General features: G+C 46.1%; 1 long non-coding RNA gene across 1 annotated transcript in view; it reads left to right on the top strand.

Annotated features, from left to right (window-relative positions):
* Positions 1–16,368, top strand: part of LOC140419927 (uncharacterized) — a 378,337-nt gene that overhangs the window by 145,707 nt on the left and 216,262 nt on the right. The gene's annotated exons all lie outside the window — the stretch shown is intronic.

The raw sequence follows: 16,368 nt of genomic DNA, 5'->3' as shown, positions 1-16,368 counted from the left end.
TCACATCCTGGACTGAACCATGTTCATTCTGACACTTGGTGAAGTGGGAGGGTCGGAGGGTTTCTTTCTGCTGGACTGGCCGGTCTCACAACTTTGCTTCCAGTGGGCTGATGCTCTTTGAGCCTGAGAGAGCACATTTCCACTGAAATGATCCACAAAGGCTGATGCGGGACATTTATTTTATCCTGAATAATAAATAGTGTTTTTCCCCACTACAGACAGATGTAAAATAAATACAGAAAGAACTGGAAAAACGCAGCAGGTCTGGCAGCACCTGTGAGAGAGAAACAGAGTTAACGTTTCACGTCCAATGTAACTCTACCTCAGAACTAAAGAGAGGGAGAAATGTGATGGGTTTGATGCTGGGGAGAAAGGGGGAGGGTCAGACAGAACAAAAGGGAAAGTCATGGATTGGTGAGATTAAATGACAAAAATGTCCTGGAATGACTTCCAGTGGAGGCCCTGAGTTTATCGGCCGCACACAACGTGGCTCCTGCTTGGAAGCTTGGGTTTTGGCCCTTTCTGCCTGATTAATCGGGACTTAGTTTGTAAAAAGTGCAGAATAAGTGGAGGGAGTTGGTTTCTTCTCAAGTGGAATATCAGCAGGTTACAACACCCGGCAAAAGTCGAGTAAAACCTTGGCTTGAGATGGAGGATCTGTGTGGTGCAGCAACTGAGAGTATGACGGAGTTGGACGGTGTTTCGGCAGCATCGGAAAGAGATGCAAGAGAACTGGTCCAGAGCGATCGAGGAAGCAGTAGTCCCTCTTCATGGGACTTTGGAGCTGGTGGAGGAACGCCTGGAGCCGCGAGGTGCAATGATCCGAGAGGTGAAAAGGACAGTGTTGGATCACAGTGATCAGATCGTGTTGCTGGAGGCAGAGATAGTGATGCTGGGAGAGGCCTGCAAGGTGCTGAGGGTGAAGGTGGACATAGCTTTAAATTGAGGGGAGATAGATATAGGACAGATGTCAGAGGCAGGTTCTTTACTCAGAGAGTAGGGGCGTGGAATGCCCTGCCTGCAACAGTTGTGAACTCGCCAATATTAAGGGCATTTAAATGGTCATTGGATAAACATATGGATGATAATGGAATAGTGTAGATGGGCTTTAGATTGGTTTCACAGGTCGGCGCAACATAATGTTCTATTGTCCATTGAGACCAAAACTGAACACAATACTTCAGGTGTGGCCTCACTAACACCTTATACAATTGCAGCATAACCTCCCTAGTCTTAAACCCCATCCCTCTAGCAATGAAGGACAAACCTCCATTTGCCTTCCCAATCACCTGTTGCACCTGTAAACCAACTTTCTGCGACTCATGCACTGGCACACCGAGGTCTCTCTGCACAGCGACATGTTTTAATATTTTATCATTTAAATAATAATCCCTTTTGCTATTATTCCTACCAAAATGGATAACCTCACATTTGTCAAGGAGCATGGGTTAGGGGAGGACTAATGGTGGGACCTGTTCTGTCTTGACGTGTATACAAGTTTTGTAAATGTTATGTTTTTTGCATTTGTGACTCTGGCTCATATGGGTGGATTCTTCCCTGAGGTTGAGGACAGATGTGAGAGGTACAGGAGGGAGCCTGTCAATCATGTTCACATGTTTTGGGTGTGCCCGAAGTTGGGGGATTCTGGCCATTGATTTACGAGACCCTGCCGAAATTGTGGGGGTGACGATGATGCCGTGCTCTTTGGTTGGGCTTTCTGGTGTTTCAGATCTGCCAGAGCTGCTGGAAGGGAAGGGGGTCTTCACCACTCTGATTGCCTGGCGGAAAATCTCACTGGATTGGAGGTCGGTCGCCCCACCGAAGATATCGGCATGGTTGGGAGATTTGGCAGAATTTCTGCAGTTGGAGAAGAATAAGTACGTTCTCCGAGGGTGAAGAGGGTTCTATGTAAGACGGAGGGTCTTTCTGTCTCTATTTAAGGATGTTTGTCGCCATGGGTGGGGGGGTGGGGGTCAGTTGGGAAAGGGATGTTGCGGTAGTTTAGGGATGAAAAAGGGAAATGACAAACTGTTTGAAAGCCAATGGTATTTGATTGTTGTTTATTTGTATAATTGATTGTGTTTGGAATAAAATACATATATTAAAAACGCGAACTAAAAGTGTAATGATCTTGCCCATTGTTGGTGAAAAAACCCATCTCGTTTACGAATTCCCTTTCGGGACGGAAATCTGGCTCCTTTCCTGGTCTGGACTACATGTGACTCCAGATCCACAGCAATGTGGTTGACTCTGAAATGGCCCAGCACAAAGCTGTAAGAATCTGCAAGGATGTTTATTCCATAGAATGGAATTCTACAATATAGAAGGGGACCATTCGGCCCATCGAGTCTGCACCAACCGTACCAAGAGCAGCTACCTCAGTCTATTCCCCCCGCCATATCCCCATAAACCCACTTAACCTGTATATCTTTGGACTGTGGGAGGACTCCAGAGCGATGGAAGAAACCCATGCAAACACGGGGAGAATGTGCAAACTCCACACAGACAGTCACCCAAGGCTGGAATTGAATCCGGGTCCTTGGCACAGTGAGGCAGGAGTGATATTATGAATGAAACCGGACTATTTGCATGCCAAACATCAAAAGCAGCAATCGATAAACAGAGCTAAACAATTTAACAACCAATGTATCTGATCTGAGCTCTGCAGTCCTGCAAGTAACTTTGAGCCACACAAATGCCAGGCAATGACCACCTCCCTCATGAGAGAATCTAACCACCTCCCCATGACATTCAATGGCATTACCATTGCTAAATACCCCACTATCAACATCTTGGGGGTTACCATTGACCAGAAACTGAACTGGACTAGCCATATAATTATTTGGCTACAAGAGTGGGTCAGAGGCTGGGAATCCTGCTGTGAGTCACTCACCTCCTAACTCCTGAAAGCCTGTCCATTATCTAGAGGTCCGGAGTGTGATGGATCACTCTCCAGTTACCTGGATGAGTGCATCTCCAAAATTAAAGAAGCTCGGCACCATCCAGGACAATGCAGTTTGTTTCATTGGCACCCCACCCACAAACATTCACTCCCTCCACCACCAAGGCACAGTAGCAGCAGTGTGTGTACCATCTACAAGATGCACAGCAGGAACTCACCGAGGTTCCTCAGGCAGTACCTCCCAAACCCATGACCATTACCATCTGCGACAAGGACAGCAGACACACAGGAACAACACCACTTGGATATTCCTCTCCAAGCCACACGCCAACCTGATCTGTAAATGTATTGCTGTTCCTTCAGTCGCTAATAGCATAGTGGATGTACCAATACCACATGGACTGCAGTGGTTCAAGAAGGCAGCTCACCAGAACCTTCTCAAAGGCAACTAGGGATGGTCAATAAATGCTGGGTCGAGCCAGCAACGCCCACATCCCGTAACTATATGTATTGTTTTATTTAAAAATTCGATTGGGCCAACAATGAACTTGGGAGAAATAATACGAAGTAAGAACTGTCTACAAGTTGGACGGGGCTAAAGAGAGAGCTGGAGAATCTTTTACATCCATGTTTGATCTGCTCCTTGAAACATCTGTCCCACTGTACCAGTAACCTAGAACTCACGACGCTCCTTCAGGAGAAGAAAAGATCGAGTAGATGTTACCGCAGGCGGAGCCAGAACAGAACTGGAAGACAACGGAGTGAAATTGAGTGAGGGATCGGAGAGAGAGTACTCCTCTCCCTTAAGATGTGGACTGTAAGAATCCTGGAGGACTCCCTGCTTCGGGTTTTCTTGCTAATTAGTGAACATTAAATTAAATTCTATGACTGGCTGGATTTATTTTGAATTTGATTGTTACATTTCTCCTGTTTTTATTCCTGTTGTGATTACGTTCTGGGTAAGGATGGTTGACAGGTGACATGATGGGAAATTGTGGTTTGGGTCTTCACTGACCAAATGTTTTATTGATCCGAAAGGTGTAAAAGGGACCAAACTCCAGCAGAAATCGAGCAGAGCTGAGAACAGACGACTTGCTGTGTGGGAACAGGGAGATAAACAGCTCCCAGAGGACAGAGAAAACAAGAGTGCCTGGAATCCTAGACAACACCTGGCTGTCAAGGCCACCATGTTTTCACTGCTTGGCATGGGAATGCTGACTCCCCGTACCGGGGACGGAGCGTGGGGAAGACAATTGTTTGAGAGTTTGACGTGGTTTGGGCGGGTACAGATGGTTCACTGACAGGTTTTGTAATTGGTCTCTTCAAATGTTAGCTCAGCAATGATTGGGTTAAATCGGTCTCCATAGACTTTGTGATGTAATAAAGTATAAGAAGGGATTCCCCGAGCACAGAGAATAGTTGAGGTTTTACACATTCCACTGACTGGGACCATGGCATCTGGGGCAGAGCAGGGAGCATTTACCTGGAGATGGTGCTTCTACCCAGAATGTAATGGGAATGCTGCTGCACTTTGATATTACTGCTCAGACATTAGCTTGTGTCAGCTCTTGTTTATACGGAATAAAATCTAACCACGGTCACCAATAAGGGTTATCACTGTGAATCATTCCCGAATTTGGGAAAGGGGGATAAAGGGTGGATTGACTCCCCCATTGTTTAACATCGCTGTGTCAAAAATAAAATCTCATCTCTCCCTCTGGCTCCTTTGCCAATTACCTTGGACGGACTCACTTTCTGGTAAAAGAGTCTGTCAGGGACGGCACGATGGCACAGTGGTTAGCACTGCTGCCTCATGGCGCTGAGGCCCCGGGTTCGATCCCAGCCCCAGGTCACTGTCTGTGTGGAGTTTGCACATTCTCCCCGTGTCTGCATGGGTCTCACCCCCACACCCAAAGATGTGCGGAGTAGGTGGATTGGCTATGCTAAATTGCCCCTTAATTGGATAAAAAATAATTCGGTACTCTAAATTTATTTTTAAAAAGAGCCTGTCAACCCCTCTCACCCACTTTCCCTAAAGTGCATCAATCTAATCATAAAGTCTGAAATAATTCAACATTTTTATAATAAATGTTAATTACTGAAACAAACAAGGTGAGAAAGACAAAATGACTTGAGGATCAAAGACAACCAGAGTAAAGGATGTTCACAATGTTCAGGATCCAAATTGTTTCTCTTTGGTTCCTCTGTACCCTGTTCCCGTGACTCCCTGCTTTGGACATGGATACTGAACCCTGTGGGCACGGCTCCATCAGCCCCAATAACCCCCTAACCCCTCCCCCTCGTGCCCTGATTGGTGGAGACCCCTTTCCCAGTCCATCCTCCAGCACCTTCCTGTGTCTCTGTTAGTGAGGTGCCCATGGCAGTGTGATGGGCGGAAATGCATTAGGGTTACAATCAATAGGGACTGTGCGGGGGAACAATAATTTTGGTTTGAGAGGGAAAAGGATGTTTTCTGATGACTAGAATTGCCAGTTCTGGATTTCTGCCTTTTCCTTACAGCGATGTCCTTTGTAATCTCCTTTCCCAGGCGATGAGCAGATAGGTTTTTGCAGACAGGAAACACAAACGCAGCACGGCGGCATTGTGGATAGCACAATTGCGTCACAGCTCCAGGGTCCCAGGTTCAATTCCGGCTTGGGTCACTGTCTGTGTGGAGTCTGCACATTCTCCCCGTGTGTGCGTGGGTTTCCTCCGGGTGCTCCGGTTTCCTCCCACAGTCCAAAGATGTGTAGGTTAGGTAGATTGGCCATGATAAATTGCCCTTAGTGTCCAAAATTGCCCTTAGTGTTGGGTGGGGTTGCTGGGTTATGGGGATAGGGTGGGGGTGTTGACCTTGGGTAGGGTGCTCTTTCCAAGAGCCGGTGCAGACTCGATGGGCCGAATGGCCTCCTTCTACACTGTAAATTCTATGATAAACCAAACATCCCTATTCTGAGATGTGTCCTTTTAGATTGGACTCTAGACATGGGACTTGGTTCTTAGGCTATGGACTTACTCCGGTGTCTGTTTAACACTTGTTTATTAGTTCTACATCTAAACCAGTTACAGAGTAGGCATGTTACTCCTCGGCACGATTTCAACCCTCCCTTGAGAGTCTAACACATGTTAATAAATCAGCATCCACGTCATGGGGCTGGTTTAGCACAGTGGGCTAAATAGCTGGCTTGAATGCAGAACAATGCCAACAGCGCGGGTTCAATTCCCGTACTGGCCGCCCCGAACAGGCGCCGGAATGTGGCGATGAGGGGCTTTTCACAGTAACTTCATTGAAGCCTACTTGTGACAAGTATTATATTATCATAAAGTAATTGTGACATCTGTTAACCCGTTATACTGCATCTCTCCCCCCCCCCCCCCCCCCCAACCCCCAAAATATATTGACCAGGGATTCTATAGTTGTCTTTAATATGTGTCAACAGTTTTGAGAATGTACACAAAGTCTGCAGTGCCGCCTGCACACCTGCCTTTGAGAACGTTGCTGCAGTCGGTCCAGTAACAGACAAGAAAGGTGCTGACTTGAAGCTTTTGCTGCATTTCGTGATGACCTGATGTAGCTCGGTACCAGAGAAAATGGTGTTTCCACAACCTGCACTGCTGGCCTCTCTGTGGGTGGGGCAAGGACAGGGACTGCTCAGCAGGGAGGGTCATCATTACCTCTCCCTCCAGTGAACCTCCTCCTTCAGGACAAGGACAGGGACTGCTCAGCAGGGAGGGTCATCATTACCTCTCCCTCCAGTGAACCTCCTCCTTCAGGACAAGGACAGGGACTGCTCAGCAGGGAGGGTCATCATTACCTCTCCCTCCAGTGAACCTCCTCCTTCAGGACAAGGACAGGGACTGCTCAGCAGGGAGGGTCATCATTACCTCTCCCTCCAGTGAACCTCCTCCTTTAGGACAAGGACAGGGACTGCTCAGCAGGGAGGGTCATCATTACCTCTCCCTCCAGTGAACCTCCTCCTCCAAGACAAGAAATCTTACAACACCAGGTTAAAGACCAACAGGTTTGTTTTGAATCACTAGCTTTCGGAGCACAGCTTCTTCCTCAGGTGAGTGTGAGTGAAGGAGCTGTCCACCAAAAGCTAGCGATTTGTATCGCTTCTCGGCCTTTTGGCTAAGATCAAGTGTCTGTAGATTGAGCCTTTGGCTCAGATCTGGTATGTCTCTCTTGTGGGGACCATGAATTGGATTCAATTTGAATTAGTTTTTTGGAGCAGGCGAGGAGCTGGATTAGGGGTTCGCCCCTGACCCACACTCTTAGCCCTGGCTTGGTAACTCAGAAAAGGAAAAAATATATATTTTTTTAAAAGTTAGTGATTTGAAACAAACCTTTCGGACTTTAACCTGGTGTTGTTAAGATTTCTTACTGTGCCCACCCCAGTCCAACACCGGCATCTCCACCTTCAGGACAAGGACAAGGACTGCTCACCAGGTAGGGTATTACCTCTCTCTCCAGTTAGTCTCCTTCTTCGATATGACCAAAATGTTTTCTACATCAACATCTTCATCACTGCCACCATGTTGTTTGATGTGTCCTTCTACATTGGACTACAGGCAAGGGCCTCGGTTCTTGCACAAACTATGGTCATATTCTGATATCTGCTTGAAAATAGTTTATTAATACGATATGTGAACAGGTTACAGAGCAGGCATGCTGCTCAGAGGCAGGATTCCAACCTCTGAGTCTAACAGACGACTGGCTGATGCCACAGGTACATCATCATCCGTCTCATACATTAGCGCATCCCAGCTATTAATCCTTTATGTTTGGAGTGGCACAATGGCACAGGGATGGCACAGTGGTTCATACTCCTGTATCACAGTGCCAGGGACCGGGGTTCAATTCCATTCACAGGTAACTGTGTGAAGTTTGCACTTTGTCCCCATATCTTCGTGGGTTTCCTGCGGGTGCTCCGGTTTCCTTCCACAGACCAAAGATGTGCAGGTTAGGTGGATTGGCCGTGCTAAATTGTCCCTAAGTGTCCAAAAGAGGTTAGGTGAGGTTATTGGGTTACAGGAATAAGGGTCGGGCGTGGGCCTCGGTGGGGTACTCTTTCCAAAGGTCGGGTAGACTCGATGGGCTGAATGGCCTCCTGCACTGTAGAGATTCTATGTTACAATTCAATCATGGATGTGATTAACAGCAGCAATAACAACAGAATCCAACCCCTTTAATCACTTGTGAACACATTGGTGCCTCAGCAGGTTGGACACCTGAGTGAATCCCTTCCCACACTCAGAGCAGGTGAACGGTCTCTCCCCTGTGTGAACCTGCTGGTGAGTCAGTAGTTGGGAAGACTGAGCGAATCCTTTCCCACAGTCACAGCAGGTGAACAGCCTCCACCCGGTGTGAACTCGCCGGTGCTTCTGCAGGGCGGATGAATCAGTGAACCCCTTTCCACATTTGGAGCAGATGAATGGCCTCTCCCCGGTGTGAACCTGCTGGTGTACCAACAGGTAGGATGAATCAGTGAATCCCTTCTCACAGACAGAGTAGGTGAATGGCCTCTCCCCAGAGTGAACTCGCTGGTGTGTCTGCAGTTGGGACAACCGACTGAATCCCTTCCCACACTCAGAGCAGGTGAATGGCCTCTCCCCGGTGTGAACTCGCTGGTGTCGCAGCAGAGAAGATGAACGAGTGAATCCCTTCCCACACTCTGAGCAGTTGGATAGCCTTTCCCGAGTGTGAACTCGCTGGTGCGACAGCAGGTTGGAAGAATCACTGAATCCCTTCCGACACTCCGAGCAGGTGAACGGCCTCTACCCAGTGTGACTGCGTTGACGGTTTCAAGTGCAGATGGGGACTGGAATCCTTTCCCACAGTCACCACATTTCCACGGTTTCTTCATGGTGCATGTGTCCTTGTTACCATCAAAGATTGATGATGAGTTGAAGACTCGTCCACACACAGAACGTGTGTACGGTCTCTCCCCGCTGTGAATGGTGTTATGTTTTTTTTAGGCAGTGTAACTGGTTAAAGTTCTTTCCACAGTCAGTGCACTGGAACACTCTCACTCGGGTGTGTGTGTTTTGGTGCTTTTCCAGTCACACTGATGCTAAAAATCTGTTTAAGCCGACTGAACAAGCACTTCTCCTTCGAGGTTCAAAAGCCGATGATATTCAGGTCCCGGTGAATTGAGTGACTGTCAGATCTTGACGTGACATTTAGTGTGAGATTTCTGTCTATAGATCTCACATTCTAATAGGCAGTAAAAGGAGTTTACAAAAGACATCACTGTCAGTACAGGATAGAAATTCAGAACAAACAATTCTAGTTTCTCTGGAACATTCTTTCCTCTCTCGCTCCTGAAAATCTGTAGATCTCCATCCCACACACTCCCCCTCCATTCTCACTCTGCTGTGTCTAATATTCACCCTCCCAATTCTCCTGAAGGTGTTGATTCAGACTGATTGACAGATCCATGCTGATTCCTTTCTTTCCAAACCTGAAAATCTCCTGTTAGCGGGAATGAATCTGAAAGAATCACCCTTTTGGGTCTTCTCCAAACGTCAAACATTTAATGATTATGCCGGCGGGGAGTAAGCCTTCTCCACTGAACAACAGAAATCCTCAATACTTGTACAGTATCAGAACAGAATCACTGAGGGTCTGCACCTTCCCTGGATTCACTTTCTTTTCCTTCGGATGCTGCAAGTCACCAATTGAAGACAGATATAGGTTGAGAGTCGGTAGATTTGGAACTGAGATGAGGAGGAACAACCTCTCGCAGAGGATGGTGAATTTGTGGAACTCGCTGCCCCATAGTGCAGTGGAAACTTCATCAATCAATGGTTTCAAGAAGCAGATAGATATATTTCTGATTTTAAAAACAGGTTAAATGGATCTGGGGAAAAGGTAATGAAGTGGATTTGAGATAGGGAGAGATCAACCATGATCTGATTGAATGGTGGAGCAGGCTCGAAGGGCTGAATTGCTTACTCCTAATTTCTATGTTCCTAGGAACATCCTCTGAGCTGTCTCCAGTGCCACTACATCTTTCCTCAAATAAGGGACCAAAACTGTGCACAATACTCCAGGTGCGGTCTCACCAATGCCTTGTATAATTGCAACAACACTTCCTTACCTTTATGCTCTGTGCCTTTAGCTGTAAATGCCAACATTCCATTGGCTTTCTATGCTACCTGCTGTACCTGCATGCTAGTTTTCTGTGACTCATTAATGAGGACATCCAGATCCCTCTGCATCGGAGCACCCCGAAGTCTCTCTCCATTTAGATAATAAGTTGCGTTTCCATTTTTCTGACCAAAATGGATGACCTCACACTTATCCACATTAAACTCCATCTGCCACATTTTGGCCACTCTCCCAACCTATCTATATCCATTTGTAAGGTTCTTATTTCCTCATTGCAAATTACTGTCCCACCTATTTTAGTGTCATCTGCAAATTTGGCTACAGAACCATCTAACTCTGTCTCAAAGTCATTTATATAACTTGTAAATAGTTGGGGCCCAAGGACTGAACCCTGTGGCACTCCACCAGTTACATCTTGCCACCCAGAAAAAGACACATTCATCCTAATTTTCTGTCTTCTGTCCGTCAGCCAATCTTCTATCCAAGCTAATAAATTACCCCTAATCCTGTGTGATCGAACCTTGTTCATTAACCTTCTTCACGGCACCTTATCAAATGTCTTCTGGAAGTCCAGAGTTACTACATCTACAGGACCCCCATTCTTCACTTGGCTTCTTACATCTTTGGAGACCTCGAGCAAATTAGTCAAACATGATGTACCCTTCATAAAACCATGCTGACTCTGATGGATTGTGTTTTGACTTTCCAAATGTCCTGATATTACTTCCTTAATAATGCTCGAGGATTTTCACCTAGCAACAGTGAAAAACGGCGATTTGCTTCCAAGTCAGGATGATGTAGGGCTCAGAGGGGAATTTGCGGATGATGGGGTTCCCGTGTGTCAGTAGCTCTTGTCCTTCTTGAGGTGGCAGAGGCCGTGGGTTTGGAAGATGCTGGTGATAGAGCCATGGTGAATTCCTGCAGTGAATCTTGTCGGTGGAACACACACTGCTGCCACTGTGTGATGGTGGTGGAGGGAGTGAGTGTTGAAGCTGTTGGATGGGGTCCCAATCAAGTGGTCTGCTTTATAGTGGATGGTGTCACGCTTCCTGAATATTGATGGAGCCGCACTCATCCAGACAGTGAGAATAATCCATCACACCCCTGACCTGTTCTTTGCAGATGGTGGACAGGGTTTGGAAAGTGAGGAGGTGAGTTCCTCGCTGCAGGATTCTCAGCCTCTGACCTACTCTTGTAGCCACAGTATTGATATGGATGGTTCAGTTCAGCTTCTGAGTGAATCGAATTGACTGAAGATTGCCGTCTTTGATGTTTGGGACCTCAGGAGGAGGTCGAGATGGATCATCCACCCCGCACCTCTGGCTGAAGATTATAGATAATTATTCAGCCTTGTCTTTGATATTGAAGTGCTGGGCTCCCTCATCATTGAGGATGGGGGTATTTGTGCAGCCTCATCTTCCTGCTCGTTGTTAAATTGTCCATCACCATTCGTAGTGGATGTGACAGGACTGCAGAGCTTAGATCTGATCCCTTGGTTGTGGGATCTCTTTGCCCTTTCTGTAACAGTTTGCTTTTGCTGTTTGGCAGGTAAGTCATCCTCTGTTATCGCTTCACCAGATTGTCACCTCATGTTCAGGTATGGCTGGTGCTGTTCCGAGTATCCCCTCTTGCACTCTTCATTGAACCGGGTTGATCCCCTGGCTTGATTGTAATGGTAGAGTGGAGATATACCCGGCCACGAGATTGCAGATTGCGATTTAATTCAATTCTGCTGCTGATGGTCCACAGCATCTCATGGATGCCCAGTTGAGAGTTGCTCAATCTGTTTGAAATCTATCCCACGTAGCACAGTGGTAGTGCCATACAACACGATACGGGGAGGGGGGGGCATTATTCTCCATGTGAAGATCATACTTTGCTCAAGAACTGTGTGGTGATCACTCCTCCCAATGCTGTTACGGACAGATCTAGTTGTGATAGGCAGGTTGGTGAAGATGAAGCTCAGGAGGTTTTCCCTCTTGTTACTTCCCTCGCTGGGCCCAGTCGAGCAGCTGTGTCCTTTAGTACTCAGCCAGCTTGCTTAGTAGTGAAGCTACTGAGCCAGTGATGGACATTGGAATCCCCCACCCAGAATACATTCTGTGTCCTTGACTCAAAGTGATGTTCAGCATTAAGGAATATTGATTAACCAGCGGGATGGGACGGTAGGCGATAATCAGCAGGAGGTTTCCTGACCCATATTTTCCCTGATATCACGAGACCTCTTGGGGTCCAGAGTGGATGTTGAGAACTCCCAGAGTCACTCCCTCCCGACTGTATCCCGCTGTGTACACAGATCCCACTGTCCACATAAATTGCTTAACTCGGAGGGAAAAAGCAACATGATGGAATTTTCTCACCAAGTCCAATTCCTCACAGGCAGCTCCCAAAATCCAGATGGATCGCCGGCAATCAGCAGTGCGGTTCCTGACCAAGTTAATCAGACCTCAGATATGGAAAACCTTTGAAGTTGTCACAAATCCTATCCCTTAACCAAGGACATGGACATGGGAAAACTGGAAAGACTGCGTGACTTGGGAAAGAAGATCTCTTGGGAAGGTTCAACCAATAGTAAAATGGACTCTTGTTGACAAGAGATCTGGGACTCTCGAGCAAGCTGAACTTTTAAACCTCATTGTCACATTGGGTTAGTTTTGTTCAGGGTTAAGCTGATAGTTTTGCCAAGGTGCTGTGTTTCATTGTAAAATGGGAAAAAGAGAAACCATGATCTGTACAATGTGTAATAAGGTCCTTGTTACAGTGTTTATGATGTTCAAATGTGTTGTAGTATGAAAGGATTCTGAAAACATGCTTACTTCAGAAGCTTTATTCCTTGGGGATGGGCAGGCATGTGATGACCCAGGTACTTTGGGAAAATTTGTGCAATGACCCCCTTAAGACCCAAAGTGAAACTGGAGATTCTTCTGAAGGAAAGGAATTGATTTCCTGGTTCTGAGGCCATCAGATCCAAGAAATGACCATGTGACCTGAGGTTGTTCTGGGAATGAAAAGCTGATGAAGCTGAAAGTAAATAGACAGATAATTGTATATTCAGTTACCCGTTCCATCCTACTAAAGCAGGTTCAGTTGCTGGGGGGGGGGGGGGGGGTAAGAAGAGTTAAGAAGATAACCTGCAGTTCAAAACAGAGCATGGAGCTTCCAACAAGTCCGGGTGTTGAAGCAGTGCACTGAGAATACAGCAGGGACTGTATTACATCGTCTGTTACACAGTTGGAAAGGACAGCTAGCTAAAGGCTAGGAGAGCAGGGGGTTGTGGATCGGAAAACGCCACTTGCTTCTATTTCAGTTATGCGAAATCCAACCATACTGTTTAAAGAGATCAAAAAATTGAGTTTCTGGGGACATAAGAAAGTCACAATTCGAAAGAGAGAGCATTTACAGACGTGCAGTTTGTTGGTGTTCACAATATTCACGGACCTTGGATAGAATTCGGCTGTTGGTGGAAGTGACTCGAAGGCCAAGTCCATTGGGTGGGAAGTGAGGGATCCGACATTGCTGAGGGAGATTGGGAAGACTGTGAGATTGTCCATGGTGCAACATTTCTACAGGAAGTAATGTGAGGGCTCAGAACAACGTGAGATGTATCTTTGTTGTACTGACTATTAAAGTGAAATTTCTCTTGTTCTGTGAAATATCCAGTCCATGTTAATTCATGTTTGTGTCGATTTTAGTTGGTTTGTTAGAGTGAAAGTTTGAAAATGTGAAATTTTGTCCTTTGGTTTTCTCTCCATTGGAGATTCCTTTCATTTAATAAGTTATCAATCTCTACAGGGATGGTGACAAGAGACAGAGAGTCATTAGGGCAGTGGAGGAGGCCATTCTACCCATCGGGTCCATGCTAACCCGGTGTAAATCATCCATTCAGTCCCATTCGCACCTTCTAACCTCGTACCCCTGTGAGTTTATTGCCCTCAAGTCCCCATCCAATTTCCTTTTGATATCTGGGAAAGGTGGGAGGAACCAAAGGAAATCCAGTTTAATCTGGCACATCTGCTGTTTATTATTAAGACCTGAAAGATAATAAGGTGTTTAGTTGATAAAGAAGTCGAACCTGGATCAGGTCAATAAAATGAGGACATTCAATGGGTTTGGTGTGTATCTGAGATGCTCAAGTTTTATGTGAACACTTTAAAATCTTTGAGTGAGAGACAGGCAGACAAACATTAGAACTGGTCCCAGTCCCCATTAAAACACAAATAAACGGGAAGATTTGTTAGGGACTCTCCACTCAGTCAGTTCCTGGCTGATCTACACCTCGACTCCGTGCTCCTGTCTTTGCTGCTCTTTGCACAGGGTTGGGTCGATGAGGGACAGAAGCTGGCGAAGTGAGACTGGGGGAGGGGAACCACAGCCAAATAACGCGAACCGTGCAGGAGGCAGGTCGTCCTCCGAAACCTACCCACCCAGAAGGAGGAGAGCATCCTGAAATGTAACAATAATTCTGTCAGTTAGTGGCTAACTAGGCAATATGTTGTGATGAGTTTTTTAGAAATAGACCCTGGGCAGACTAGTTCACTAAAGCTCCCACATTGATTCTATCCAACAGCCACAGCGACGTCTAATGTTGGAAAATGGGTGTAACCCTGTTTGGATGCTGCCATCAAAGGATGCTTGATAAGTTGATGCAGAGCTTCTTTACAATAATAATCTTTATGAATGTCACAAGGAGGCTCACATTAACACTGCAATTAAGTTACTGCGAAAATCCCCTCGTCGCCACACTCCGGCACTTGTTCGGGCACACTGAAGGAGAATTCAGAATGTCCAATTCACCTAACATGAAATGAAATGAAAATGAAAATCGCTTATTGTCACAAGTAGGCTTCAAATGAAGTTACTGTGAAAAGCCCCTCGTCGCCACATTCCGGTGCCTGTTCGGGGAGGCTGGTACGGGAACAGCACATCTTTCAGGGCTCGTGGGAGGAAACCAGCGCATCCGGAGGAAACCTACACTGACATGAGGTGAACGTGCAGACGCCTCACAGACAGTAACCCAAGCCAGGAATCGAACCCGGGTCCCTGGCACTGTGAAGCAATGGTGCTAACCACTGCTACCGTGCTGCTTGTAGATGGTGAATGGGGTGATGATCCAGTGTCTGCTTTGTCGTGTATAAAACAAACTCTCCGATTTGAGTAAGACTGATAATTAAGCACTTTTAAGAATTGATTGAAACCTATTAAATTTAACTGATCCAGCCCATTTAAAAAAAAGATCTGCTCTTCAAAGATATATTGGTACAAATTACAGGAGATCTTTGTAGTTGAATTGAATACCTTGACTCTTCACACGGACACCTGACTGACAAGAGGCACTGATTGGACAATAGCTGGAAACAATGAGCTGAAATGTTTTTCTGGGAATGAAACTGTTTCTCTTTAACCTGGAATCGACTATGTGAGAATTAAAGGCAATACCAGGCTAAATTACATTGAATATACAACATAGAAACAGCCCAATCAATCCATGCCAGTGTTTAGACTTCACTTGAGCTTCCTCTCATGCTTTCCCATCTGACTCTATCAGTGCATCCGTCTGTTCATTTCTCCCTCGTGTGTTCATCCAGCTTCCCCATAAATATATCGATGTTATTCACCTCCACCAATCCCTGTGGTAGCGAGTTCTACATTCCCACCACTCTCTGGGGAAGAAGGTTCTCTTGAATTCCTGATTAGATTGTCTCACATTGATAGTCTCTCGTTTTGTTCTTCACCTTACAAATGAAAACATTCTCCATGTTTATCAAAATCTTTCATAATTTACAGCCCTCCATTAGCCCCTCAGCCTTGTAATTCGATGAGAGCAGCGACCCAACCTATTCATCGTCTCCTGATAGGTTTAACCTCTCACACTAAAAATCTGAAGACAAAAATGCTTTGTTCACACTTGAGCTCAGCGCAGTGAGAGTAGGGATAGAGTTGCAAGGGAGCCTGAGAACAGCAGATTCACTGAGAATGGGTGGGCTGGGCTGATCTGTGTGAATAAGATGGTTAAACAGACTGTTCATGACCGTGTTCAGGGTAATGGAGGAGCTCAAGTGTCAGTCTTCAATAACACAGTAATTTGCATTTATACAGCACATTTAATGTAATTCAATTTCTCAAGGTGTTTCACAGGGACATTGTAAATCCAAGTTTTACAAATGATTTGATAAAATTGTCCAAACTCATGATCATGTGACAGAAAATGCTACTTCTCTCTGACTCTGCATCCACACACTCTCTCCCTATTAATTGTAACACTAATTCTTCTCAATATCCTCCTCCTGCTTTCCCCCCAATTCTCCTCCCCTGAAGGTGCTGACTCTCGGGTTCAGTTTCACACTCACTTATT

Source organism: Scyliorhinus torazame, chromosome 5, assembly GCF_047496885.1.
Source record: "Scyliorhinus torazame isolate Kashiwa2021f chromosome 5, sScyTor2.1, whole genome shotgun sequence".
In the NCBI taxonomy this organism is placed as follows: Eukaryota; Metazoa; Chordata; class Chondrichthyes; order Carcharhiniformes; family Scyliorhinidae; genus Scyliorhinus; species Scyliorhinus torazame.
The sequence above is the reverse complement of the archived record's forward strand: the minus strand, read 5'-3'. Positions and strand labels throughout refer to the sequence as shown.